The 27,290-nt window shown below is 38.7% G+C and overlaps 1 long non-coding RNA gene across 4 annotated transcripts; it reads left to right on the plus strand.

Moving 5' to 3' along the window:
• The first annotated feature begins 416 nt into the window (after positions 1–416).
• On the plus strand, positions 417–6,054 carry LOC140867042 (uncharacterized). Of its 4 annotated transcripts, none has more exons than XR_012145027.1 (7): positions 417–759; positions 880–1,643; positions 1,720–1,766; positions 1,962–2,000; positions 2,099–2,233; positions 3,084–3,227; positions 5,851–6,054. It is a non-coding gene; the product is annotated as an uncharacterized lncRNA (long non-coding RNA). The 4 variants fall into 4 exon arrangements; XR_012145029.1 differs by lacking the exon at positions 5,851–6,054 and having other exon boundaries at positions 880–1,171; positions 1,267–1,643; positions 3,084–3,465; XR_012145030.1 differs by lacking the exon at positions 5,851–6,054 and having other exon boundaries at positions 880–915; positions 1,045–1,643; positions 3,084–3,465.
• The last annotated feature ends 21,236 nt before the right edge of the window (positions 6,055–27,290 follow it).

Below are 27,290 nucleotides of genomic sequence, written 5' to 3' on the forward strand. Positions count from 1 at the left end.
GCTCGTCTGTTCGAGGTACGCATTTCAGCTCCTTTTCATCAAACCACAATTTCTTTTCTTTATTATTATTTTTCTTTTCTTTCCGATGAGGTTGGGTTGGAAGGTGTCTTTTGGATATTTTAAATATTTATTATATGTTATGTTATCAGACTTAAGATCTCTATAAATCACGAGATCTAGATCAATCAAAAGAAACATATTTGTACGTAACAATAACACTACTACTTTTTTTAAATATATTAATATATTAATTAATCTTATTGAGATTTTTTTTAAGGCACAAGATTTTAATTATTCTTAATACAGTGGAAAAATTATATTATTGATGATCGTCATATATTTTATATTTGCACTAAGCATAAATCTAGCAAAACGTTTCTTTTATCAAGTCATTTCTTTGGATTCTACTCGATGACAATAACAAATAATGATTCTTGGTTGTGGTTGCGTCTATGTCTTTACCTACTATTGAATTGGCACCCCTGTAGCGAAGTGAATTGGCACAAGTTGTGTTCTTCGCGAATCCTGTCGATATTTTGTTGGTTTATGTCTTTTGTGACAGAGTAGAGGGCTCCCTTGCCACGAAATCATCGTGGTTCTGGCCGAGAGCCAAAGGGCCGCCGTCTCCGAGGCCGCCCTCCTCCACCCCGACTCCGAATTCCTCTGAATCTCATTTTTGAAAACTTTGTGAAAGGGGAATTACAGAGATTTGGAAACATTCAGTTAAGCCCATCTTCCGGAGTTTTGAACTATGGCCAAGTTAGTTAAGCTGTGTTTCTTTCCATTTTGTATATATATATTTTTTAAAACTAAAAGTTTGATTCTTGAATATTTTGTTGGTTAATTATGTTTAAGTTTTCATTCAAAAGAAATTTGCAGGGATTGTTCGAAGGTTTAGAAGAAGACAACATGATGGTCGGTATAGAAGAGGAGATTTGTTTGACTTAATAGTTGTGTTCTTAAGTCCACAATTTTGTGTTACTCACGGGCATAATTATAATTTTGTGTTACTAATTGGCATAATTATAATTTTGTGTTCTTAAGCTTCGGGATTGGACTCAGAAGCTTGGACCTCTGATAATAAATTGTTTCGAATTGACGGGTGATAATTAGTTCTACAACATCAGCAACATACAGGAGGCAAATATTATTCTTACTACATGCACCTGAGGTTAGATGGCCATGATACTTATTTCCTTCTGTGAACTATCATTTAGTATATGATGATTTGATTATGGCTAAGAGCTGACCCCTTCCTTACCTTAGAAATTTGATGCTGCAACTTGCTATCGAATAAAAGATGGAGGATTGAGTTTTTTCAGTGATATAGCACTAGTTCTCATTGATGAAGTTCATTTACTGAATGATCCTCGAGGAGCAGCATTAGAAGAAATTGTTAGCAGAATTAAAATGATTGCTTGTAATCCTGAGATGAGATCAAGTTCTTTATCTCATGTCCGATTTCTTGCTGTTTCTGCTACAATCCCTAATATCAATGATCTTGGTATCTTTTAGCCCGTGCTTGGATCAAAACGGTTTGCATACATGCTTAAAGTTCTGTGGTAGATTTGGTTATTGTATGATTACTTTATTTTGATCTTCACAGGGGAGTGGCTTATGACTCCATCTCAAGGAATTAAAAGGTACCCTCAATCACGAACCTAGCAGTTGTCTTCTTGGCTTTACTTGTTAAATTTTATGATGACTGTCAATTTGCAGGTTTGGGGAATAAATAGGACCAGTAAAGTTGACTACAAAAGTTTTTGGTATGCACACTTTTTTCTTCATGCTAGTGCTATAATATTTCTCTTAGAACATAAAAATTTGAGCAATGATGTAGAAAAACCAGTTCTATAACTTCATTGTTTTGATATTATTGTTATGAACATAGATAATCTGCATATAAAAACTATTATTACTCTCTATGTTATTTAGGTAACATTTGACATGATTTTTTGCAGGGTAATTCACGAGCAAAAAATGATTTCTTATTTGAGAAGGTTTGTCTTTGAACTTTAATTGAATGTCTGGACGATTAAAATTCTGATCTCATGATTCTATACATCCCATTGATAAACTGTTTCTTTTGATTATTCAGAGCCTCCAGAACTATACACTATTTGGATATTCCTTCATTAGATTGCATTTTTGAAACTTTTCATACAACAGAATCCGGAGAATTACTCGATACTAAAAGGGTTGTCTGGTGACCGGATAGAGAAACATTTGCAAGGTAATTTGATTAATGACTCACTTACTAATTTTCATGATCCATGAATTTGCTTGAATCCTGTATTCTCTGTCAGAGATTTGCGTATTGGTGTTTAAGTATTTATCACTGTATTTCATCTGCCTGAATATGTGATTATGTTGTGTGATTTGTGGTTCGACTCTTCGAGGATAACGTATCATCTTTAAGTCCTAATGAGTACTTTTCTACATCTTGCGTCTGATTCTACTCTATGGTGGAAAGCACTTGAATATTTGTTAGAATGACTTCACCATATTATAGTAAATTTAAGGTAGAAATACTTCATTTACTCATCTTGTCTTGATCGGTATTACTACTTACACATCCACTGGAATCTTGCTCATGTATATTATTTTTAATCGAGCCTTGTGTTTTGGTGGTGGATTGTTGAATATCTTGCTTTGAATTTTTTCTACATTAAATTTGTCAATACTAAGTACTCGATTCTTTAAGTTTTCGATTTGTTACTTGGTCGGACATAAAGACTAAAATGGTTGATTGATTTTTTTTTACTTCCCATTTTTTATCCCCTAGAACAACTTTTCGTGTGTTTTTTCAAATTTTGGATTACAAAGATTTAATTTTTTTGAATAAGCAAGTAAATACAATCAGAGATCTTGATGATTGTTTTTTAATTTACATTTGTCCATTTTTTATGTTCACGCATGTTTTACTCAAACTGTCGACTTGTTTGGCTGTGTACATCGATCAGAATTATTACATAAAGGTTCTAATAATTCTCATACAATATGAAAATTGGACAATAAATTACAGTTATTCGTTTAATCACTGCAGCTAATCTTACTGATGTAAAATTTATGACTAATGGCAGAGGACATGTTGAGAACAGAGCATTAAGTCCACTGTCACGAAGCCCAGGAACACCTGAAAGCCCTGGTGGTATTTCTTTGAAATGGAGGAAAGGAAAGCTTCTTGGAAGAGGCACATTTGGTCATTTTTATCTCGGTTTTAATAGGTAATGATGATTCTCGTGTCTTACTAAGTTGGAAATTGGATGAAAAATCATTGATTCATGGCTTTTTCAGAGCATTCAAGCTCCCCTGAACCACATAAATGTAGTTAGAGTCAAATCCACTAATCCGAGGTTAGTGTCGTGAGGGTTGGGAGGGCTTGAAATTTCAGAAAACTACCGAGTACTGACAAATTTGAGAATTTTCTTGTTGGACCTTGTTGGGAATCGGTTAACTCGTGCCCGAAAACGCAGCGGAAATTTAAAAATTTTTATCAAAAGAAAACCGAGCACTTGTGTAGCAAACATCCATAGAGTGTTTAGAAGTTTTGTCTATCAATCTCAAAGATTGATTTATGGCTGCAACCAAGTTGTGAACAATTTAGCTTTTGAAATGGTAGACACAATCTACAAGCTTCCAAGAGCACACTTTGCTCAAATGGATTCAAGCCTTCAAGAATACACCTTCTTCGAAATTAGCTTCTCTTCGAATTAGATCCACGACTAGACAATCTAGATCCACTCTAAATATGCACTAGAATATTTAGAGCATTTTTCATTGAGATGTTTCTTGCCTTTTCTCCCAAAAATCAAAAGACAAATTGGAGAATTTTCTCAAAGTGAACCCACGGAATTGGAGGAATATTATTGGCCAAGTTGTTTATATTGTGTGAGGAATATTGATAAATAATATCTCAAGGTCAAAGATTAATTAGCAATTAAACCATGCATGGAAAAGTGCAAGACTTGGATAGAAAATTGCATCCATTCTTCCAACCCTTCAAATTCCCACACACACATATCTTATATGTATATATATATATATATATGTTAAACATATATAAATATATATACATGACTTTTGAACTTAATATTTAATTAAATATTAAACTTAAACTCATTTAAGTTTAAATAATTAATTAAATCTAGTTTGAACTCATTCAAGTCCACTAGTATATAATTATTCAACACTATATCGATTTGAGCTCTACTAGACTCAATAGTGTTTAATTAATCCAACACTTGAATTAATTTAATTATTTGTACACTACAAAATATACCAGTGTTAAATTAATTCAACTCTTGAATTAATTTAATTAAGTTCATAATAATAGTTTAGAAAATCACCATTTTCACAAACTAATTAATTTTCAAGTCAACTTTTAATCTTGGAACACATTCAGAAATTAAAAGTTACTTTACCCTTTATTCTCCATTAGAAGTCATACTTCTAATTTATATTACTTATAAACTCCTTTATAAGTTGTTCAACACATTGAACTAATTTTAATCTCAACGGGATCTATAAAGCTAGTACTTGTGTGACCCTCAATGGTTCATTGATACAACTTGCAGTGGGTTCACATCTTCATGTGATTCGGAATCAACAAGTCTCTTATGTGAGCATACCCTATATAGCTCCAATCTTATTAATCAACTCCTTGATAATAAGAACGTCAGAAAACTCAAGTCTGATAGTACCCAACCAGTCAAGTTAAACGTCTAGCAGCATCGCTTACATGACTCCCTAGGTATCAAATGATAGTGCCTGTAAGAACCAATCAATTATGGTTAACGTACAGTACGGTCCCTTCAACTCATATATCCCGACCGATTCGACAACCATTGGTTTATCGAGAGTTGTTATTGAATCGATAACTATGTGTCATGTCGTAGTTGCATCGAAGGTGTAATTCAAGAAACTATTTCTTAATTACCACCTACACTGATCGGAGATTTCAAACTACATATGCATGAGAACACATAGGATATCCATACCCGTAGGTAAGCGGTGAATCCCCGACTACAATGCATCGACTCCTATATGTTTCGTCACAACACCCAACATTGCCACCTGATGACCCCAGTTGAGTCGGTAAACAAGTCAAAGTAAAGCACTAGCATATAGAGTTTTCATGTTGTCCCGGGTCATAAGGACTGATGGTGTACAACCATAAACTAGAACTTCTTCACTCGATAAATGATAACCACTTGGAAAGTCCTTTAGGAAGGGTTGTTCAGTGCACTCTACAAGGAGAACCTATTTGCATGCTTGGACATCACCATGTCCCCTACCAATGAAACGTGGTACTCACATCACAAATACTAGTCTCAAGCTCGAGCGGCCTTTATCCTTCTTTGTGACGACTGAATCGACTAGGAACAGTTTAGAATATATAGTATTCCAAATATGAGTTTCATGATAGTCATCACATGACCATCTCATATTTTTTCTATTATTTGTATATTCAAGGGCTTTATCTATGCAGCTAGCATGAGTATACAGATAAAGGTGTGCCAAATTAAATAATGTCAAATATTATTAAAATAAAGATTGTCATACAAGAGTTCTCTCAAGGACCATCGACCAACACATTGGCTCGACGGGCACCTACTCTAACAGACCTCACAACCTTTTGCCAGATCTGCACTTAATTGGCAGTGGCCCTGTTTATGACTTCACTTCTGTTGTTATAACCTTTATGCAGCTATATATTATAATATATTGTTTGTCTTAAATCCTGGATTTAAGAGAGAAGGGTGTGGTGGCTTGAATTATTCGGAAGGTTGCATATTATTGAAACTCAATTCAAGATTTTCTTATTTAGTTTTGTCTGTCATACTACAGGATGTCTCTCTCATGGTTAGCTCACAGTTGGAACCCATGGCAGGACACTCATAAATATGCTTAAGTTTCTCGCATCTCTACTTTCATGATTTCAGTTAGATGTTTTGATGGGATGCATTGAGATTATTCATGTTGTTTTGCTACATTTGTATTGTTCTTATAATTGAGATTGCTTTCCTATATATTTAATGATTCTAAAAATATATTCTTACAATTGAGTTTGCTATATTTGTATTGTCCAGCAAAATATCAAGATTGAAGATTGTGAAACGAGAGTTCCAAGTTTATTAAGATTAGTTCATAGCTCTATTTTCTAGTATGCATTGAATTAGAATTCGAATTTTGAGTTATTTGTAATACTGAAAATTGTATATTAAATTCATTTTCGAAATTTTAAATTTTGATTGATTTATAATATTGAAAATTTGTATATTAATTTTTAATTTGTTTTTTTAGAAACGACAACGGATTTAACTTGTTGCAAAACCGTTGTCGTATGTCTCCAAAGACAACAAATTTAAACTGTTACAACGTTTGTCGTAAGCCTCAAAAGACAACGGATTTAACTGTTGCAGAACCGTTGTCGTATGCCTCCAAAGACAACGAATATAAACTGTTGCAAAACCGTTGTGGTATGTCTCCAAAGACAACGGATATAAACTGTTGTCGTTGGGTATGCTTTTTACAACACCAACAATTAAAACGGTTTTAACCCCCCTACGACAACGGATTTTATCGGTTGTCATTTTTAGTTTGTCTTGTAGTGCGTACTAGCATATTGAGCTTTAGCGCTCATGTCCAGTGTTTTCTGTATTTTCTGGACACTCCATTCGACGGGGCAGATACATTTGTTCCTCCAGGACTTGAGATTTAGTTGGTGACCAAGCAAGAGCTGTAGGAATAGTAGCTAGGTTATTAAATTATTTTGATTGGGTTGTATATTGGTTTTTTATTTACCAGGTTGTATTCTTCCGGTTTAGAGTTTATTTATCCCTACAAGGATCACCAAATAATCTTAGCACTATGTCCCAAAAATCCTATTGCATGCTCTGATATCAATAAATATAGTGACCTAACGAGGATCCACTAATAATTAGAGTTTATTTATGTTTCTGCAAATTTATCTCTGATGGTTGTTTATTGCATGCTTATTTAAGCAGTAATCTCTAATTATTATTGGATCCTGGTTAGGTCACTACATTTATTGATATCAGAGCATGCAATAGGATTTTGGAACATAGTGCTAAGATTATTTGGTGATCCTTGTAGGGATAATGAAACATCAGATGTGATGATGACGAGGTAATTGGTTTGCCCGAAGACTATCATCATCGAAATGACTTTCAAAGGTTCGGCTTATGGATTCCACCAAGATTGGACAAAAAAGAAGGATCGTGTCCGAGACACCAGGATTTCGACTCATGTAAATCCTATCTTTGGATCGAGTACCAGATGTCAGAGGTAGTGGCAGAGGAGTGGTTAGGACACACGTGATGCTTGTGTCCATACCATTTAACCAAGATAGCACTCCTCTGAAGATTCTCCACAAGCTCACCGGGGGACTTACCATATATCAATGACGTACCCGATAGATTAGTGAGATCTTTTGGAGATCGTGTGTAAAAAAGGTCTGTCCGATATGCTTGTGTTGATGCTTTCGGGTAGCAAACAGGAAACCTCACGTTCAAAATTATTAGACGGAATGAAAGACTTCCGCATTAAATTCGATTTTAAATACTGTATTAAGATGTATTGTAAACAGTATTTCAGTTGTAAGCAATTGAATCATTGTATTATTGATTTCAGGATGTTGGAATCTCTTAGTAGTTGTAACTAAGGATTTGTGATAAGAATTATACTAAACGTGGTTCAGTGGTTTAATGATTTAAGGTATCTATGGATGTATTAAGCTGTTGTTTCGTTGCATATATTTTCCGCGAATTGATATGTATTTAGTTGTTTATTCTATTACATGGGATTGTAATAGAGATTGTTCAGAACTCGGAACAGTAGTTCAAGTAATTGGAAGTTTTGGATTTGTATTTCAGTGTTTAGTTTATTAGTGTTCGACTATTGCGACTCATATGCTTTTGAGTAATCGGATTGTAAAGTACTTGCCATATGATTAGTTCTAGGAATTTTCCTAGAATGGTTGGGTAAGTATGTGACTTTTGGGATTGATGTCAGAGATGATATGTTTCATCAAGGGCATAAGCTATATTAAGTTACTGAATGATTCTGATCTGGGTAGTTTCCTAGACCGATTGATTTAGGTCTTGAATAAGTTGTTGCCAGGGATGATGGATTTCATCAGGGGTAGATTGATGGTGTATACCAGGGGCTTTGGAGTGTGTTGGTTGATCGAGATGTTGGAAAACGGTGTTCAGATCAATCAGAATTGATACCCGGTGCAGCGGAAGTTTTAAAATTTTATATGGAACGATTCCATATTATGGGTATCAAAACTTTACGATTAAATTGTGCGTGTAAAAATTAAATAACAATTAAATTTTTACCTTGAATCTCGAAACGAGATTATGGACACCAACAGATAACTCTGCTCTTGTTGTATATCCCAGGAACTGATGGACGAACAATTCTTCAATCAGGTCCACGAACAGAAGTTTAATCCCTCTGATAGATTGCACTAGAAAATCTATCAGAAGTTTCTACGAAGAGAATTAACGAATTTGATCCGTTAAACCAGACTGCAAATTCAAAATTCACAGGCTGGAATTTTCGAGCAGAGAGAGGAGAGGGGCGGCGGCCACTAGAGAAAAACAGCTAGGGTTTTCGAAAATTTTGTGACCTCTATTGTATAATTTCTGTACTGCAATAACTTATTTATAATGTGGGCTGCTAATAGCTTAGGGCCCATTAGTCATAAGTTCAAGCCTGACAAGAAAAGCCCGCATATTCAGAAATTAATATAAAATTCATCGTGACTCAGATTGATAAACCAATTTCACCAATGTTCACAGAAACCATTTCTGCATCTTTTAAAGTCAAGATAAATTTTCTGAATCCGAATTCAGTGATTTCCAAAAATGCCCATCCCTATGTCATTTTAGGAAATCTTACTCTTCTACTCTGATATAAGAAGTCCCACTTCTTTATTCACTAAATTTAACTCTTTAAATTTAATTATCTAAACGGGGATTAAAAATCCATTACTTGTGTGACCCTCAATGGTTCAGGAATACAGCTAGCCGTGGGCTCACAACTCCTTGTGACTCGGAACAACAATTTCCGACTTGCCCATCGAATCATGGTAAGAGCGCCTAGCAACATCGCCCCATGATTCCCTAGGTATCACTGATAGTGCATGCAAGAACCAATAGATTTTGGTTAGCGTACAGTACGGTCCTTTCATCCATATATCCCGATCGAATCAACAACCATTGGTAAATCGAGAGTCGTTCGAGATTCGATAACTATGCAATGCATCTTGAAGATCAAATAGTGACATCGCATGTGCTACTAAGAAACCATTTCTTAAAATACATCATGTACTCTGGCCAGAGATTCGTCACACTAATATCTCCTCAGATTGCATAGGATATCCACACTAGCAAGTATGTGGTGAATCCTTGACAACAAAGCATCGACTCCTATATGTGTCGTAACTGTACCCAATCCCGACACCTGATGACCCCAATAGAGTCGGTAAACGAGTCAAAGTACAGTACTAGCATATAGAGTCTCAATGATGTTTCAAGTATTAAGGACTAATGGTGTACAACCAAAACCGCGGACTTTATCCACTCGATTAGTGATAACCACTTGGAAAGTCCGGATAGGGTAGTTCGATCATTCATCATATGAATATCCATTTGCATGCTTTGAACATCTCTATGTTTCATACCAATGAAACGTGGTACTCGGCATCGCAAATGCTAGTCTCAATCTCGAGCGATCCTTATCCTTATTAACGGACGGCTCAATCGACTAGGAACTGTTTAGAATATACAGTGACTATAAGATGTGTTTCATGATAGCCATCCCCATGTGCCACCACATCTTACATACACTATAGTATATTCAAGGTCTTCATCTAAACATCTTATAGTATGTCACAACATAATAATATGATAAAATATAAAGTAAACGCCATTATAAAAGTGTAAATTATATTAAACAAAAGATTGTTTATACATAGAGTCATAAAAGCCCTTAGCCACAAGTTGGCTCACCGGGCACCCACTCTTTCAATCTCCCACTTGCCCTAAAGCCAACTAGTCATACTACGCAGTCCCATTGCTTCGCGATGTTTGTCAAATAATGGTCCTGGCAAGGGCTTAGTAAGTGGATCAGCGATATTGTCTGCAGAGGCCACTCTCTCGACAGTGATGTCTCCTCTTTCCACGATCTCCCGGATGATGTGGTATTTCCTCAGTACGTGTTTGGATCTTTGATGAGACCTTGGTTCCTTTGCTTGAGCAACGGCACCCGTGTTGTCACAGTACACCGGGACTGGACCAACAACTTCAGGAATAACGCCCAACTCTTGGACGAAATTCCTCATCCAAACGGCCTCTTTAGCAGCAGCTGATGCCGCAATGTATTCTGCCTCAGTGGTGGAATCCGATGTGGTGTCCTGCTTGGAACTCTTCCAAGAGACAGCACCGCCATTGAGCATGAACACAAATCCAGAGGTTGACTTCGAGTCATCCACGTCACTTTGGAAGCTAGAGTCGGTATAGCCTTCCAATTTCAATTCTCTTCCTCCATATACCATGAACATATTCTTAGTCCTTCGTAAGTACTTAAGAATGTCCTTCACGGCTTTCCAATGCATTTGACCGGGATTAGCTTGATATCTGCTCGTGACACTCAGAGCAAATGCTACATCCGGTCTGGTAGATATCATCCCATACATGATACTACCTATGGCTGACGCATATGGTACATGTGTCATTTTCTCTATCTCTTCATCAGTCTTGGGACACATGGACTTGGATAGAGAAACTCCATGACACATAGGTAGATGTCCTCTCTTGGACCCATCCATTGAAAACCTTTTCAATATAGTGTCGATGTAGGTTGCTTGAGTGAGTCCTATCATTCTCTTAGATCTATCTCTATAGATCTGTATGTTGGAAAACTGGCGTTCAGATCAATCACGATTGATACCCGGTGCAGCGGAAGTTTAAAAATTTTATTATGGAACAATTCCATAGTGTGGGTATCAACCGCTTAACGATTAAATTATTTGTGTGTGTAAAATTAAATAACTATTATTAAATTTTACCTTCAATCTCGAAGCGAGATTATTGGACACCACACAGATTTCTCTGCGCTTCTTGTATCTCCCTGGAACTGATGAACAAGCTTTCCTTCAATCAGGTCCACGAATGGAGGTTTAATCCCTCTGATAGATTGCACTAGAAAATCTATCAGAAGTTTTCTGCAAAGAGAATAAACGAATTTGATTCGCTATTCCAGACTGCAATTCAAAATCACAGACCGGAATTTCTCAGACAGAGAGGGAGTGTGTTCGGCCACTTTGAGAGAGAGGAGGCTAGGGTTTTCGAAATTTTGCTCTCAAAATTATGACCAGTTGTGTCTAATTTCTGTACTGCAATAACTTATTTATAATGCAGGCCACTAACACCTTAGGGCCCATTAGTCATAAGTTGAGGCCCGACAAGCAAAGCCCGCATGTTCAAAAATTAATATAAAATTCATCGTGACTCCGATTAATAAACTGATTTTACCAATGTGCACAGAAACTATTTCTGCACATTTTAAAGTCAAGATAAATTTTCCTGAATCCGAATTCAGTGGTTTCCAAAAATGTACATCCCTATGTCATTTTAGGAAATCCTACTCCCTTACTCTTATTTAAGAAGTCCAACTTCTTTATTCATTAAATTTAACTCTTTAAATTTAACTATCTCAACGGGGATTAAAAACTCCATTACACTGTGTGACCCTCAATGGTTCAGGGATACAGCTAGCCGTGGGCTCACAACTCCTTGTGACTCGGAACAACGATTTCCGACTTGCCCAACGAATCATGGTAAAGCGCCTAGCAACATCGCCCCATGATTCCCTAGGTATCACTGATAGTGCCTACAAGAACCAGTAGATTTTGGTTCGCGTACAGTACGGTCCCTTCATCCATATATCCCGATCGAATCAACAACCATTGGTATATCGAGAGTCGCTCAAGATTCGATAACTATGCAATACATCTTGAAGATCAAATTAGTGACATCGCATGTGCTACTAAGAAACCATTTCTTAAATCACATCAAGTACTCTGGCCAGAGATTCGTCACACTAATATCTCCTCAGATCGCATAGGATATCCACACTCGCAAGTATGTGGTGAATCCTTGACAACAATGCATCGACTCCTATATGTGTTGTAACTGTACCCAATCCCGACACCTGATGACCCCCATAAAGTCGGTAAACGAGTCAAAGCACAGTACTAGCATATAGAGTCTCCATGATGTTTCAAGTAGTAAGGACTAATGGTGTACAACCAAAACCGCGGACTTTATCCACTCGATAAGTGATAACCACTTGGAAAGTCCGGATAGGGTAGTTCGATTATTCATCCTATGAATATCCATTTGCATGCTTCGAACATCTCCATGTTCCCTACCAATGAAACGTGGTACTCCGCATCGCAAATGCTAGTCTCAAACTCGAGCGATCCTTATCCTTATTATCGGACGGCTCAATCGACTAGGAACAGTTTAGAATATACAGTGACTATAAGATGTATTTCATGATAGACATCCCCATGTTCTACCACATCTTACATACACTATAGTATATTCAAGGTCTTTATCAAAACAACAATAGTATATCACAATATAACAATATGAAGAAAGATAAAGTCATTGCCATTAATAAAAGTGTAAATTTCATTAAACAAAAGATCGTTTGTACAAAGAGTCATCAAAGCCCATAGCCACAAGTTGGCTCACTGGGCACCCACTCTTTCAATCTCCCACTTGCCCTATAGCCAACTAGTCATACTACGTAGACCCATTTCTTCGCGATGTTTGTCAAACAATGGTCCTGGCAAGGGCTTAGTAAGCGGATCAGCGATATTGTCTGCAGAGGCCACTCGTTCGACAGTGATGTCTCCTCTTTCCACAATCTCCCGGATGATGTGGTATTTCCTCAGTACGTGTTTGGATCTTTGATGAGACCTTGGTTCCTTTGCTTGAGCAACGGCACCCGTGTTGTCACAGTACACCGGGACTGGACCAACAAATTCAGGAATGACGCCCAACTCTTGGACGAACTTCCTCATCCAAACGGCCTCTTTAGCAGCAGCTGATGCTGCAATGTATTCAGCCTCAGTGGTGGAATCCGCTGTGGTGTCCTGCTTGGAACTCTTCCAAGAGACAGCACCGCCATTGAGCATGAACACAAATCCAGAGGTTTACTTCGAGTCATCCACGTCACTTTGGAAGCTAGAGTCGGTATAGCCTTCCAATTTCAGATCTCGTCCTCCATATACCATGAACATATTCTTAGTCCTTCGTAAGTACTTAAGAATGTCCTTCACGGCTTTCCAATGAATTTGACCGGGATTAGCTTGATATCTGCTCGTGACACTCAGAGCAAATGCTACATCCGGTCTGGTAGATATCATCCCATACATGATACTACCTATAGCTGACGCATATGGTACATGTGTCATATTCTCTATCTCTTCATCAGTCTTGGGACACATAGACTTGGATAGAGAAACTCCATGACACATGGGTAGATGTCCTCTCTTGGACCCATCCATTGAAAACCGTTTCAATATGGTGTCGATGTAGGTTGATTGAGTGAGTCCTATCATTCTCTTAGATCTATCTCTATAGATCTGTATCCCAAGAATGTAGGATGCCTCACCCAAATCCTTCATCGAGAATCTACCTGATAACCATATCTTTGTTGACTGTAACATCCCTACATCATTCCCAATGAGTAGGATGTCATCAACATAAAGTACTAAGAATGTCACAGCATCCTTAACTACTTTCTTGTACACGCACGGTTCCTCCGGGTTCTTGATGAAACCAAAATCTTTTATTGTTTCATCAAATTTCTGGTTCCAACTTCTTGATGCTTGTTTTAGACCATAAATTGATCTCTGAAGCTTGCATACCTTATGCTCGCTTCCCATGGATGTGAACCCCTCTGGCTGCTTCATATAGATTTCTTCCTTAATGTCTCCATTAAGAAAAGCAGTCTTCACATCCATTTGCCATATCTCATAGTCATACCATGCAGCTATGGCAATAAGGATTCTTATGGACTTGAACATTGCAACTGGTAAAAAGGTTTCATCATAGTCAACTCCTTGTCTTTGAGTGTAACCTTTCGCCACCAATCGCGCCTTGTAGGTCAATACCTTACCATCAGGCCCAAGCTTTCTCTTGTAGATCCATTTACACCCTATTGGAACAATTCCATCAGGAGGATCTACTAAAGACCAAACTTGGTTTGTATGCATTGAATCCAATTCAGACTGCATAGCTTCAAGCCATAAATTTGAATCCGCATCAGAAATTGCTTCCTTGAAGTTTCTTGGATCACATCCAATGTCGGGTTCATCTTGATCCCCTTCAAGAAGAAGACCATATCGAACAGGAGGTCTAGAAGTCCTCTCGGATCTTCTAGGTTCAGGCGTGTCCAGTAATGGTTCCTGAGGCGTAGGATCGTTATTTTGTATTTCGGGTTCTTCTCGAACTTCTTCGAGTTCCATCATCTCGCCTTTCTTATCCAATAAGAACTCCTTCTCCAAGAAGGTGGCATTCCTAGAAACAAACACCTTTGTTTCAGCAGGATAATAGAAATAATATCCGATTGAATTCTTAGGATACCCTACAAAATAACATAAGCTGGATCGACTATCCAACTTATCTCCCACTGTCCGCTTCACGTAAGCAGGACATCCCCAAATCCTCAAGTACGAATACTTAGGAGCTTTGCCATTCCATAACTCGTATGGTGTTTTGTTCACTGCTTTAGTGTGGACGTTGTTCAACAACAATACCGCCGTTTCAAGCGCATAGCCCCAAAACGAAGGTGGAAGCTCAGTGAAGCTCATCATAGATCGAACCATGTCCAACAAAGTTCGATTACGACACTCCGATACACCATTCAGCTGTGGTGTCATAGGAGGAGTCCACTGAGAGAGAATCCCATTCTCTTTTAGATAGTCTAAAAACTCGGTACTTAAGTATTCTCCACCTCGATCCGATCGAAGTGCTTTAATACTTTTACCTAGCTTGTTTTCTACTTCAGCCTTGAATTCTTTGAACTTTTCAAATGCTTCAGACTTATATTTCATTAAATATAAATACCCATACCTTGAATAATCATCAGTAAAGGTAATGAAGTAGGTGTGGCCATATTGAGTCCCAACTCTAAATGGACCACAAACATCTGTATGGATCAAATCCAACAGATTTTGACTACGCTCAGGTTTCCCCTTAAAAGGAGATTTAGTCATTTTTCCTTTTAGGCAGGATTCACAAGTAGGTAGAAAGTTAATATCAGACATATCAAACATGCCCTCTCCCACTAGCTTGTTCATCCTCCTTGAGGAAATATGACCTAGCCTAGCGTGCCAAAGGTTCGCCGGGTTTTGACTATCGATTTTTCTTTTGTTTGTTGTTGCCGGTTTATCAATATAATTTATTGGAACGTCTTTCAGTTTTAAGTTGTATAGATCGTTTTCAAGTTGTCCATTTCCAATCAAACATTCATTCTTGTAAATATTGCAAATCCCATTCACAAAATTGCAAGAATAACCATCTCTATCTAGCATAGAAACAGAAATAATGTTTTTAATTAAATCCGGAACAAATAAAACATCTCTTAAAAATAACTTAAAACCGTTCTGTAAAATTAAACAAACATCTCCAATGGCTGTAGCTTCAACTCTGGAACCATTCCCGAGCCTCAGCTGGGTCTCACCCATTCTAAGCCTGCGACTTCTTGTCATCACCTGCAAATCATTGCAAATGTGAGATCCACATCCGGTATCCAATACCCAAGAAGTAGTATTAAGTGAAATGTTTATTTCAATATAGAACATACCCTTTGCAGTTCCCAACTGCTCTAGATATTCCTTGCAGTTGCGCTTCCAATGACCGGGCTTCTTGCAGTAATGGCAAACATCCTTGGATTTTCCATTGTTTGAAGCCTTTGTCTTGTGCTTCTTCTCGGGCTCGACTTTCTTGGGTGGGGCAGAACGTTTCTTGCCCTTCGTACTTGGCCCCTTCTTAGCAGAAGATGAGGAGCCCACCAAGAAAGCTGGCTTATCCTTCTTAAGTGTGGATTCATATGTCGCAAGCATATTGACCATCTCTTCAAGGGTGGCCTCTATCTTGTTCATATTAAAATTTATCACAAATCCGTCAAACGAAGAAGGAAGAGACAGAAGCAGTAAATCCACGTTGAGTTCATGCTCCAACACCAAATCAAGGGTCGCTAACTTTTGTATGAGCCAAATCACTCGTACCCCATGATCACGGACCGAAGTCCCTTCACGCATGCGACACGTCATCAGCTCCTTAACAGTAGCGAACCTTTCAGCCCTCGATTGAGCCCCAAAAAGTTCCTTGAGTTGAGCGTGAATGTCAGCAGCATTCACGGTGTCCTCAAATCGCCTCTGGAGTTCATCAGACATCGAGGCTTGCATATAGCATTTGGTCTTGATGTCATGGTCCCACCATGCATCAAGTTTGGCCAATTCCTCCGGACTTACGTCAGCTGGTGCTTCCTTCGGAGGTGATTTCTCTAACACGTAGAGCATCTTCTCCGAAGTCAAGACAATCTTCAACTTCCGGAACCATTCCGTATAGTTTGCGCCAGTCAACTTGTTTTGTTCGAGGATCGAGAATAATGGATTACGCGAATTCATCGTATGAAATACTGAAAAGAAAAACAGACATATATCAATGATTGTTTAAGCAATTTACTAAGACATAAAATAGGCGAGTTTAATTTTATGAATCTCACTCCCACTATTTTAACGATTTCACTACCCTCTAGTGAAAACGGGAAACTTTTTCCTTAGTGAGAACATGGAGTCCAATTGACAAACTTATGGTCCCGAATAATATCAGCCAACCATAATTCTCAAAAGGTAGAGCCCAATTGCTTCCAAAGCAACCCCCATGTGTTTACCTCATGTCCAATAAGGGCCCAATAATATGACGCCGTTTAAAGTGACATGTCAAGATGACCCATCAATATTAAGTTGTGATGGACGGTCGCCATGTGGATCCCCAATAATATGAGCCGATCCCATGGGAGTTCCACCCAACTTACAACATGTGTCGATCCAATGTACAGCTTTCCGACGGACGGGCCCCCCCAATAATATGAGCCGGACCGTATCCGCGGGTAGCATCACATACATTGACCGTTGATGGAAGGTAGGAACATTTAAACAAATTTAAATTTCCTTTTATTTATCTTGATATCAATTTTAAATCATATTTAAAATGAGGGATTTTTAATTATAAAAATTTGTCTCATCAATTTCAAATTATTGCATGCTTGCCGGATTCACGCAATTATGTCTAAAACATGCATACAATCATAATATCATATATTATATAGGATGATCGATTCCATTTCTAATTGACCCGTGGTTGCCAATCACGAGTCTTAGTCCAATCCTAGGTAATATGCAGTATGCAATGCAATTCTATTACATGTGCTTCCAATTTACATTTCTTCTGTCTTTATTGTCTGCTGGGCCCACCATCTTCAAATCTTGATCTCCCACTAAATCTAATGTATTTACAATAAATAACAATGACAAGTAGGGGATACATTTTTAGGGGTGGGAACGGGCCATAAACCAAGCCCACTTTTATTACATATGACATTCATACTGGGCCATAAACCAGGCCCATTAATAAAACCAACAACAATAAGAACAAATGTAAATTCCTAACATACACCTACAAAATTGGTCATGGCAATCGATCATCCTTATCCAATAACATTTAATTCAAAATTAATTTATTGGATAACATGCAGTGGCAATTCAAATTTAAACAGGATAAAATCATATTTTATATATAAAATCTCATTTTACATATAAAATCATATTTTATCTCTTTATCAAATAAAATCATATTTTATCTACAAAATCCAATTTTATGGATAAAATCATATTTTACTCAATATATTCATAAGATCAAATCTTATCATCAATTGTACCAAAAATAATTGATTTCAAAATTCAATTGAAGGATAAAATATTAAAATTTTCCAAAAATTCAAATTTATCCAAAAATCAATTTTAAAGTTTACGGACTCGAACAATTCGATCCGAAATCTCGTGAACCAATCAAAAACAATTTTTGACCGGACCAAAAATAAAATTTTAACACATTAAAATTAATTTTAAATAAAAAATTTAATTTTTCCCGCGGGCCGCCCGGGACACTCCCGGGCCGGCTCGCACCCGTGGGCGCGGGCCGGGGCAGCCCGGCTGCCCCTTTAGGGCAGCAATAGTTGCTGCCCTGGCGGCGCCGTGCGCCGCCCTGGGCAGCGCCGAGCGCTGCCCTGCGCAGCGCCGAGCGCTGCCCTGGCGACGCCGTGCGCCGCCGTGGGCGGCGCCGTGCGCCGCCCGGGGCAGCAACAATTGCTGCCCCACCGGGCAGCGATCCAATCGCTGCCCGGGTTTTGCCCCCGAAAAATTTTTTATTTAAAAATATTTATTTTGTTTCAAAAACCGAGACTCAAAAAATTTTTGTACAATCGATTAATTTAATCGTTTGATCTGAGCAACCTGGCTCTGATACCACTGTTGGAAAACTGGCGTTCAGATCAATCACGATTGATACCCGGTGCAGCGGAAGTTTAAAAATTTTATTATGGAACAATTCCATAGTGTGGGTATCAACCGCTTAACGATTAAATTATTTGTGTGTGTAAAATTAAATAACTATTATTAAATTTTACCTTCAATCTCGAAGCGAGATTATTGGACACCACACAGATTTCTCTGCGCTTCTTGTATCTCCCTGGAACTGATGAACAAGCTTTCCTTCAATCAGGTCCACGAATGGAGGTTTAATCCCTCTGATAGATTGCACTAGAAAATCTATCAGAAGTTTTCTGCAAAGAGAATAAACGAATTTGATTCGCTATTCCAGACTGCAATTCAAAATCACAGACCGGAATTTCTCAGACAGAGAGGGAGTGTGTTCGGCCACTTTGAGAGAGAGGAGGCTAGGGTTTTCGAAATTTTGCTCTCAAAATTATGACCAGTTGTGTCTAATTTCTGTACTGCAATAACTTATTTATAATGCAGGCCACTAACACCTTAGGGCCCATTAGTCATAAGTTGAGGCCCGACAAGCAAAGCCCGCATGTTCAAAAATTAATATAAAATTCATCGTGACTCCGATTGATAAACTGATTTTACCAATGTGCACAGAAACTATTTCTGCACATTTTAAAGTCAAGATAAATTTTCCTGAATCCGAATTCAGTGGTTTCCAAAAATGTACATCCCTATGTCATTTTAGGAAATCCTACTCCCTTACTCTTATTTAAGAAGTCCAACTTCTTTATTCATTAAATTTAACTCTTTAAATTTAACTATCTCAACGAGGATTAAAAACTCCATTACACTGTGTGACCCTCAATGGTTCAGGGATACAGCTAGCCGTGGGCTCACAACTCCTTGTGACTCGGAACAACGATTTCCGACTTGCCCAACGAATCATGGTAAAGCGCCTAGCAACATCGCCCCATGATTCCCTAGGTATCACTGATAGTGCCTACAAGAACCAGTAGATTTTGGTTCGCGTACAGTACGGTCCCTTCATCCATATATCCCGATCGAATCAACAACCATTGGTATATCGAGAGTCGCTCAAGATTCGATAACTATGCAATACATCTTGAAGATCAAATTAGTGACATCGCATGTGCTACTAAGAAACCATTTCTTAAATCACATCAAGTACTCTGGCCAGAGATTCGTCACACTAATATCTCCTCAGATCGCATAGGATATCCACACTCGCAAGTATGTGGTGAATCCTTGACAACAATGCATCGACTCCTATATGTGTTGTAACTGTACCCAATCCCGACACCTGATGACCCCCATAGAGTCGGTAAACGAGTCAAAGCACAGTACTAGCATATAGAGTCTCCATGATGTTTCAAGTAGTAAGGACTAATGGTGTACAACCAAAACCGCGGACTTTATCCACTCGATAAGTGATAACCACTTGGAAAGTCCGGATAGGGTAGTTCGATTATTCATCCTATGAATATCCATTTGCATGCTTCGAACATCTCCATGTTCCCTACCAATGAAACGTGGTACTCCGCATCGCAAATGCTAGTCTCAAACTCGAGCGATCCTTATCCTTATTATCGGACGGCTCAGTCGACTAGGAACAGTTTAGAATATACAGTGACTATAAGATGTATTTCATGATAGACATCCCCATGTTCTACCACATCTTACATACACTATAGTATATTCAAGGTCTTTATCAAAACAACAATAGTATATCACAATATAACAATATGAAGAAAGATAAAGTCATTGCCATTAATAAAAGTGTAAATTTCATTAAACAAAAGATCGTTTGTACAAAGAGTCATCAAAGCCCATAGCCACAAGTTGGCTCACTGGGCACCCACTCTTTCAATGTATCCCTAGAATATAGGATGCCTCACCCAAATCCTTCATCGAGAATCTACTTGATAACCATATCTTTGTTGACTGCAACATCCCTACGTCATTTCCAATGAGTAGGATGTCATCAACATAAAGTACTAAGAATGTCACAGCATCCTTAACTACTTTCTTGTACACGCACGGTTCCTCCGGGTTCTTGATGAAACCAAAATCCTTTATTGTTTCATCAAATTTCTGGTTCCAACTTCTTGATGCTTGTTTGAGACCATAGATTGATCTCTGAAGCTTGCATACCTTATGCTCGCTTCCCATGGATGTGTATCCCTCAGGCTGCGTCATATAGATCTCTTCCTTAATGTTTCCATTAAGAAATGCAGTCTTCACATCCATTTGCCATATCTCATAGTCATACCAAGCAGCTATGGCAATAAGGATTCTTATGGACTTTAACATTGCAACGGGTGAAAAGGTTTCATCATAGTCAACTCCTTGTCTTTGAGTATAACCTTTCGCCACCAATCGTGCCTTGTAGGTCAATACCTTACCATCAGGCTCAAGCTTTCTCTTGTAGATCCATTTACACCCTATTGAAACAATTCCATCGGGAGGATCTACTAAAGACCAAACTTGGTTTGTATGCATCGAATCTATTTCCGACTGCATAGCTTCAAGCCATAAATTTGAATCAGCATCAGAAATTGCTTCCTTGAAGTTTCTTGGATCACATCCAACGTCGGGTTCATCTTGATCCCCTTCAAGAAGAAGACCATATCGAATAGGAGGTCTAGAAGTCCTCTCGGATCTTCTAGGTATTGGCGTGTCCTCTGAAGATTCTTGAGGTATGGGATCATTATTTTGTATTTCGGGTTCTTCTCGAATTTCTTCGAGTTCCATCATCTCGCCTTTCTTATCCAATAAGAACTCCTTCTCCAAGAAGGTGGCATTCCTTGAAACAAACACTTTTGTTTCAGTAGGATGATAGAAATAATATCCGATTGAATTCTTCGGATACCCTACAAAATAACATAAGGTGGATCGACTATCCAACTGAACTCCCACTGTCTGCTTCACGTAAGTTGGACATCCCCAAATCCTCAAGTACGAATACTTAGGAGTTTTGCCATTCCATAACTCGTATGGTGTTTTATCCACTGCTTTGGTGTGGACGTTGTTCAACAACAACACCGCTGTTTCAAGCGCGTAGCCCCAAAACGAAGGTGGAAGCTCAGTGAAGCTCATCATGGATCGAACCATGTCCAACAAAGTTCGATTACGACGCTCCGATACACTATTCAGCTGAGGTGTCATAGGAGGAGTCCACTGAGAGAGAATCCCATTCTCTTTCAGATAGTCCAAAAACTCGGTACTTAAGTATTCTCCACCTCGATCCGATCGAAGTGCTTTAATACTTTTACCTAGCTTGTTTTCTACTTCAGCCTTAAATTCTTTGAACTTTTCAAATGCTTCAGACTTATATTTCATTAAATATAAATACCCATACCTTGAATAATCATCAGTAAAGGTAATGAAGTAGGTGTGGCCAAATTGAGTACCAATTCTAAATGGACCACAAACATCTGTATGGATCAAATCCAACAGATTTTGACTACGCTCAGGTTTCCCCTTGAATGGAGATTTAGTCATTTTTCCTTTCAGGCAGGATTCACAAGTAGGTAGTGTAAGAGTGGGTGCCCAGTGAGCCAACTGTGTGGCTATGGGCTTTGTTGACTCTTTGTATAAACAATCTTTTGTTTAATATTATTTACACTTTTATGGCAATGACTTTATATTACTTCATATTGTTATATTGTGATATACTATTGTTGTTTTGATAAAGACCTTGAATATACTATAGTGTATGTAAGATGTGGTAGAACATGGAGATGTCTATCATGAAATACATCTTATAGTCACTGTATATTCTAAAACCGTTCCTAGTCGATTGAGCCGTCCGATAATAAGGATAAGGATCGCTCGAGTTTGAGACTAGCATTTGCGATGCGGAGTACCACGTTTCATTGGTAGGGAACATGGAGATGTTCGAAGCATGCAAATGGATATTCATAGGATGAATAATCGAACTACCCTATCCGGACTTTCCAAGTGGTTATCACTTATCGAGTGGATAAAGTCCGCGGTTTTGGTTGTACACCATTAGTCCTTACGACTTGAAACATCATGGAGACTCTATATGCTAGTGCTGTGCTTTGACTCGTTTACCGACTCTATGGGGGTCATCAGGTGTCGAGATTGGGTACAGTTACGACACATATAGGAGTCAATGCATTGTTGTCAAGGATTCACCACATACTTGCGAGTGTGGATATCCTATGCGATCTGAGGAGATATTAGTGTGACAAATCTCTGGCCAGAGTACTTGATGTGATTTAAGAAATGGTTTCTTAGTAGCACATGCGATGTCACTAATTTGATCTTCAAGATGCATTGCATAGTTATCGAATCTTGAGCGACTCTCGATATACCAATGGTTGTTGATTCGATCGGGATATTTGGATGAAGGGACCGTACTGTACGCTAACCAAAATCTACTGGTTCTTGTAGGCACTATCAGTGATACCTAGGGAATCATGGGGCGATGTTGCTAGGCGCTTTACCATGATTCGTTGGGCAAGTCGGAAATCGTTGTTCCGAGTCACAAGGAGTTGTGAGCCCACGGCTAGCTGTATCCCTGAACCATTGAGGGTCACACAGTGTAATGGAGTTTTAATCCCCGTTGAGATAGTTAAATTTAAAGAGTTAAATTTAATGAATAAAGAAGTTGGACTTCTTAATTAAGAGTAAGGGAGTAGGATTTCCTAAAATGACATAGGGATGGGCATTTTTGGAAACCACTGAATTCGGATTCAGGAAAATTTATTTTGACTTTAAAACGTGCAGAAATGGTTTCTGTGCACATTGGTGAAATCGTTTCATCAATCGGAGTCACGATGAATTTTATATTAATTTCTGAACGTGCGGGCTTTGCTTGTCGGGCCCTAACTTATGACTAATGGGCCCTAAGGTGTTAGTGGCCTGCATTATAAATAAGTTATTGCAGTACAGAAATTACAAAAAAACAGGTCATAAATTTTGAGAGCAAATTTCGAAAACCCTAGACCCTCTCAAAACCGATCGGCCGTCCCCTCCCTTTGCTCTGCCCGAGAAAATTCCGGTCTGTGATTTTGAATCGCAGTAAGGAATAACGAATCAGATTCGTTCAATCTCTTCGCAGAAAACTTCTGATAGATTTTCTAGTGCAATCTATCAGAGGGATTAAACCTCTGTTCGTGGACCTGATTGAAGGCGTTCATCGGTTCCAGGGAGAGACAACAAGAGCAGAATTGTTCTGTTGGTGTCCATTAATCTCGTTGCGAGATTTGAGGTAAAATTTATTTAATTGTTATTTAAATTTTACACACACGTAATTCAATCGATGAACGGTTGATACCCATACCATGGAAACGTTCCATGAAAAATTTTAAACTTCCGCTGCACCGGGTATCAATCGTAATTGGTCTGGGAACTCGCCAGTTTTCCAACAGTGGTATCAGAGCCAGGTTGCTCAGATCAATCGATTGAATTAATCAATTGTACAAAATTTTTGAGTCTCGGTTTATGAAACAAAATAAATATTTTTAAATAAAAAAAATTTTTTTCGGGGCAAAACCCGGGCAGCGATTGGATCGCTGCCCGGTGGGGCAGCAATTGTTGCTGCCCCGGGCGGCGCACGGCGCCGCCCAAAGGGGGCGCACGGCGCCGCCCAGGGCGGCGACCTTCGCCGCCCAGGGCGGCGCACGGCGCTGCCCAGGGCAGCGCTGTGCGCTGCCCAGGGCAGCGCTGGGCGCTGCGCAGGGCAGCGCTCGGCGCTGCCCAGGGCGGCGCACAGCGCCGCCCAGGGGCGGCGCTCGGCGCCGCCCAGGGCGACGCACGGCGCCGCCCAGCGGCGGCGCCAGGCGCCGCCAGGGCAGCAAACGTTGCTGCCCTAAGGGGGCAGCCAGGCTGCCCCCGGCCCGCGCCCCGGGTGCAGGCCGGCCCGGGAGTGTCCCGGGCGGCCCGCGGGAAAAATTATATTTTAATTTTAATATTTAAAATTTTATTTTTGGTCCGGTCAAAAATTGTTTTTGATTGGTTCACGAGATTTCGGATCGAATTGTTCGAGTCCGTAAATTTTAAAATTGATTTTGGATAAATTTGAATTTTTGGAAAATTTTAATATTTTATCCGTAAATTGAATTTTGAAATCAATTATTTTGGTACAATTGATGATAAGATATGATCTTATGATATATTAGATAAAATATGATTTTATTTGTAAAATTGGATTTTATAGATAAAATATGATTTTATTTGATATGGAGATAAAATATGATTTTATATGTGAAATGTGATTTTATATATAAAATATGATTTTATCTTGTTTAAATTTGAATTGCCACAGCATGTTATCCAATAAATTAATTTTGAATTAAATGTTATTGGATAAGGATGATCGATTGCCATGACCAATTTTGTAGGTGTATGTTAGGAATTTACATTTTGTCTTTATTATTGTTGGTTTTATTAATGGGCCTGGTTTATGGCCCGATATGAATGTCATATGTAATAAAAGTGGGCTTGGTTTATAGCCCGTTCCCACCCCCTAAAAATGTATCCCCTACTTGTCATTGTTATTTATTGTAAATACATTAGATTTAGTGGGAGATCAAGATTTGAAGATGGTGGGCCCAGCAGACAATGAAGACTGAAGAAATGTAAATTGGAAGCATATGTAATAGGATTGCATTTGCATACTGCATATTACCTAGGATTGGACTAAGACCCGTGATTGGCAACCACGGGTCAATTAGAAATGGAATCGATCATCCTATATAATATGTGATATTATGATTGTATGCATGTTTAGACATAAATTGCGTGAATCCGGCAATGCATGCAATAAATTAAAAATGATGAGACAAATATTTTTATAAATAAAATCCCTCATTTTAAATATGATTTAAAATTTATATCAAGATAAATAAAGGAAATTTAAATATTGTTTAAATGTTCCTACCTTCCATCAACGGTCAATGTATGTGATGCTACCCGCGGATACGGTCCGGCTCATATTATTGGGGGGGCCCGTCCGTCGGAAAGCTGTACATTGGATCGACAAATGTTGTAAGTTGGGTGGAACTCCCATGGGATCGGCTCATATTATTGGGGGATCCACATGGCGACCGTCCATCACAACTTAATATTGATGGGTCATCTTGACATGTCACTTTAAACGGCGTCATATTATTGGGCCCTTATTGGACATGAGGTAAATACATGGGGGTTGCTTTGGAAGCAATTGGGCTCTACCTTTTGAGAATTATGGTTGGCTGATATTATTCGGGACCATAAGTTTGTCAATTGGACTCCATGTTCTCACTAAGGAAAAAGTTTCCCGTTTTCACTAGAGGGTGGTGAAATCGTTAAAATAGTGGGAGTGAGATTCATAAAATTAAATTCGCCTATTTTATGTCTTAGTAAATTGTTAAACAATCATTGATATATGTCTGTTTTTCCTTTTCAGTATTTCATACAATGAATTCGCGAAATCCTTTATTCTCGATCCTCGAACAAAACAAGCTGACTGGCGCCAACTATACGGAATGGTTCCGGAAGTTGAAGATTGTCTTAACTTCGGAGAAAATGCTCTACGTGTTAGAGAAAGCACCTCCGAAGGAAGCACCAGCTGACATAAGTCCGGAGGAATTGGCCAAACTTGATGCATGGTGTGACCATGACATCAAGACCAAATGCTATATGCAAGCCTCGATGTCTGATGAACTCCAGAGGCGATTTGAGGACACGGTGAATGCTGCTGACATTCATACGCAACTCAAGGAACTTTTTGGGGCTCAGTCGAGGGCTGAAAGGTTCTCTACTGTTAAGGAGTTGATGACGTGCCGCATGCGTGAAGGGACTTCGGTCCGTGATCATGGGGTACGAGTGATTTGGCTCATACAGAAGTTAGCGACCCTTGATTTGGTGTTGGAGCATGAACTCAATGTGGACTTGCTGCTTCTATCTCTTCCTTCTTCATTTGATGGATTCGTGATAAATTTTAATATGAACAAGATAGAGGCCACCCTTGAAGAGATGGTCAATATGCTCGTTACATATGAATCCACACTTAAGAAGGATAAGCCAGCTTTCTTGGTGGGCTCCTCATCTTCTGCTAAGAAGGGGCCAAGTATGAAGGGCAAGAAACGTTCTGCCCCACCCAAGAAAGTGGAACCCGAGAAGAAGCAAAAGACAAAGGCTGCAAACAATGGAAAATCCAAGGATGTTTGCCATTACTGCAAGAAGCCGGGTCATTGGAAGCGCAACTGCAAGGAGTATCTTGAGCAGTTGGGAACTGCAAAGGGTATGTTCTATATCGAAATAAACATGTCACTTAATACAACTTCTTGGGTATTGGATACCGGATGTGGATCTCACATTTGCAATGATTTGCAGGTGATGACAAGAAGTCGCAGGCTTAGAATGGGTGAGACCCAGCTGAGGCTCGGGAATGGTTCCAGAGTTGAAGCTACGGCCATTGGAGATGTTTGTTTGATTTTGCAGAATGGTTTTAAATTATTGTTGAGAGATGTTTTATTTGTGCCAGATTTAATTAAAAACATTATTTCTATTTCTATGCTTGATAGAGATGGTTATTCTTGTAATTTTGTGAATGGGATTTGCAGTATTTACAAGAATGAATGTTTAATTGGAAATGGACAACTTGAAAACGATCTATATAATTTAAAACTAA

Source organism: Henckelia pumila, chromosome 4 (genome assembly GCF_033568475.1).
Source record: "Henckelia pumila isolate YLH828 chromosome 4, ASM3356847v2, whole genome shotgun sequence".
Classification (NCBI taxonomy): domain Eukaryota; kingdom Viridiplantae; phylum Streptophyta; class Magnoliopsida; order Lamiales; family Gesneriaceae; genus Henckelia; species Henckelia pumila.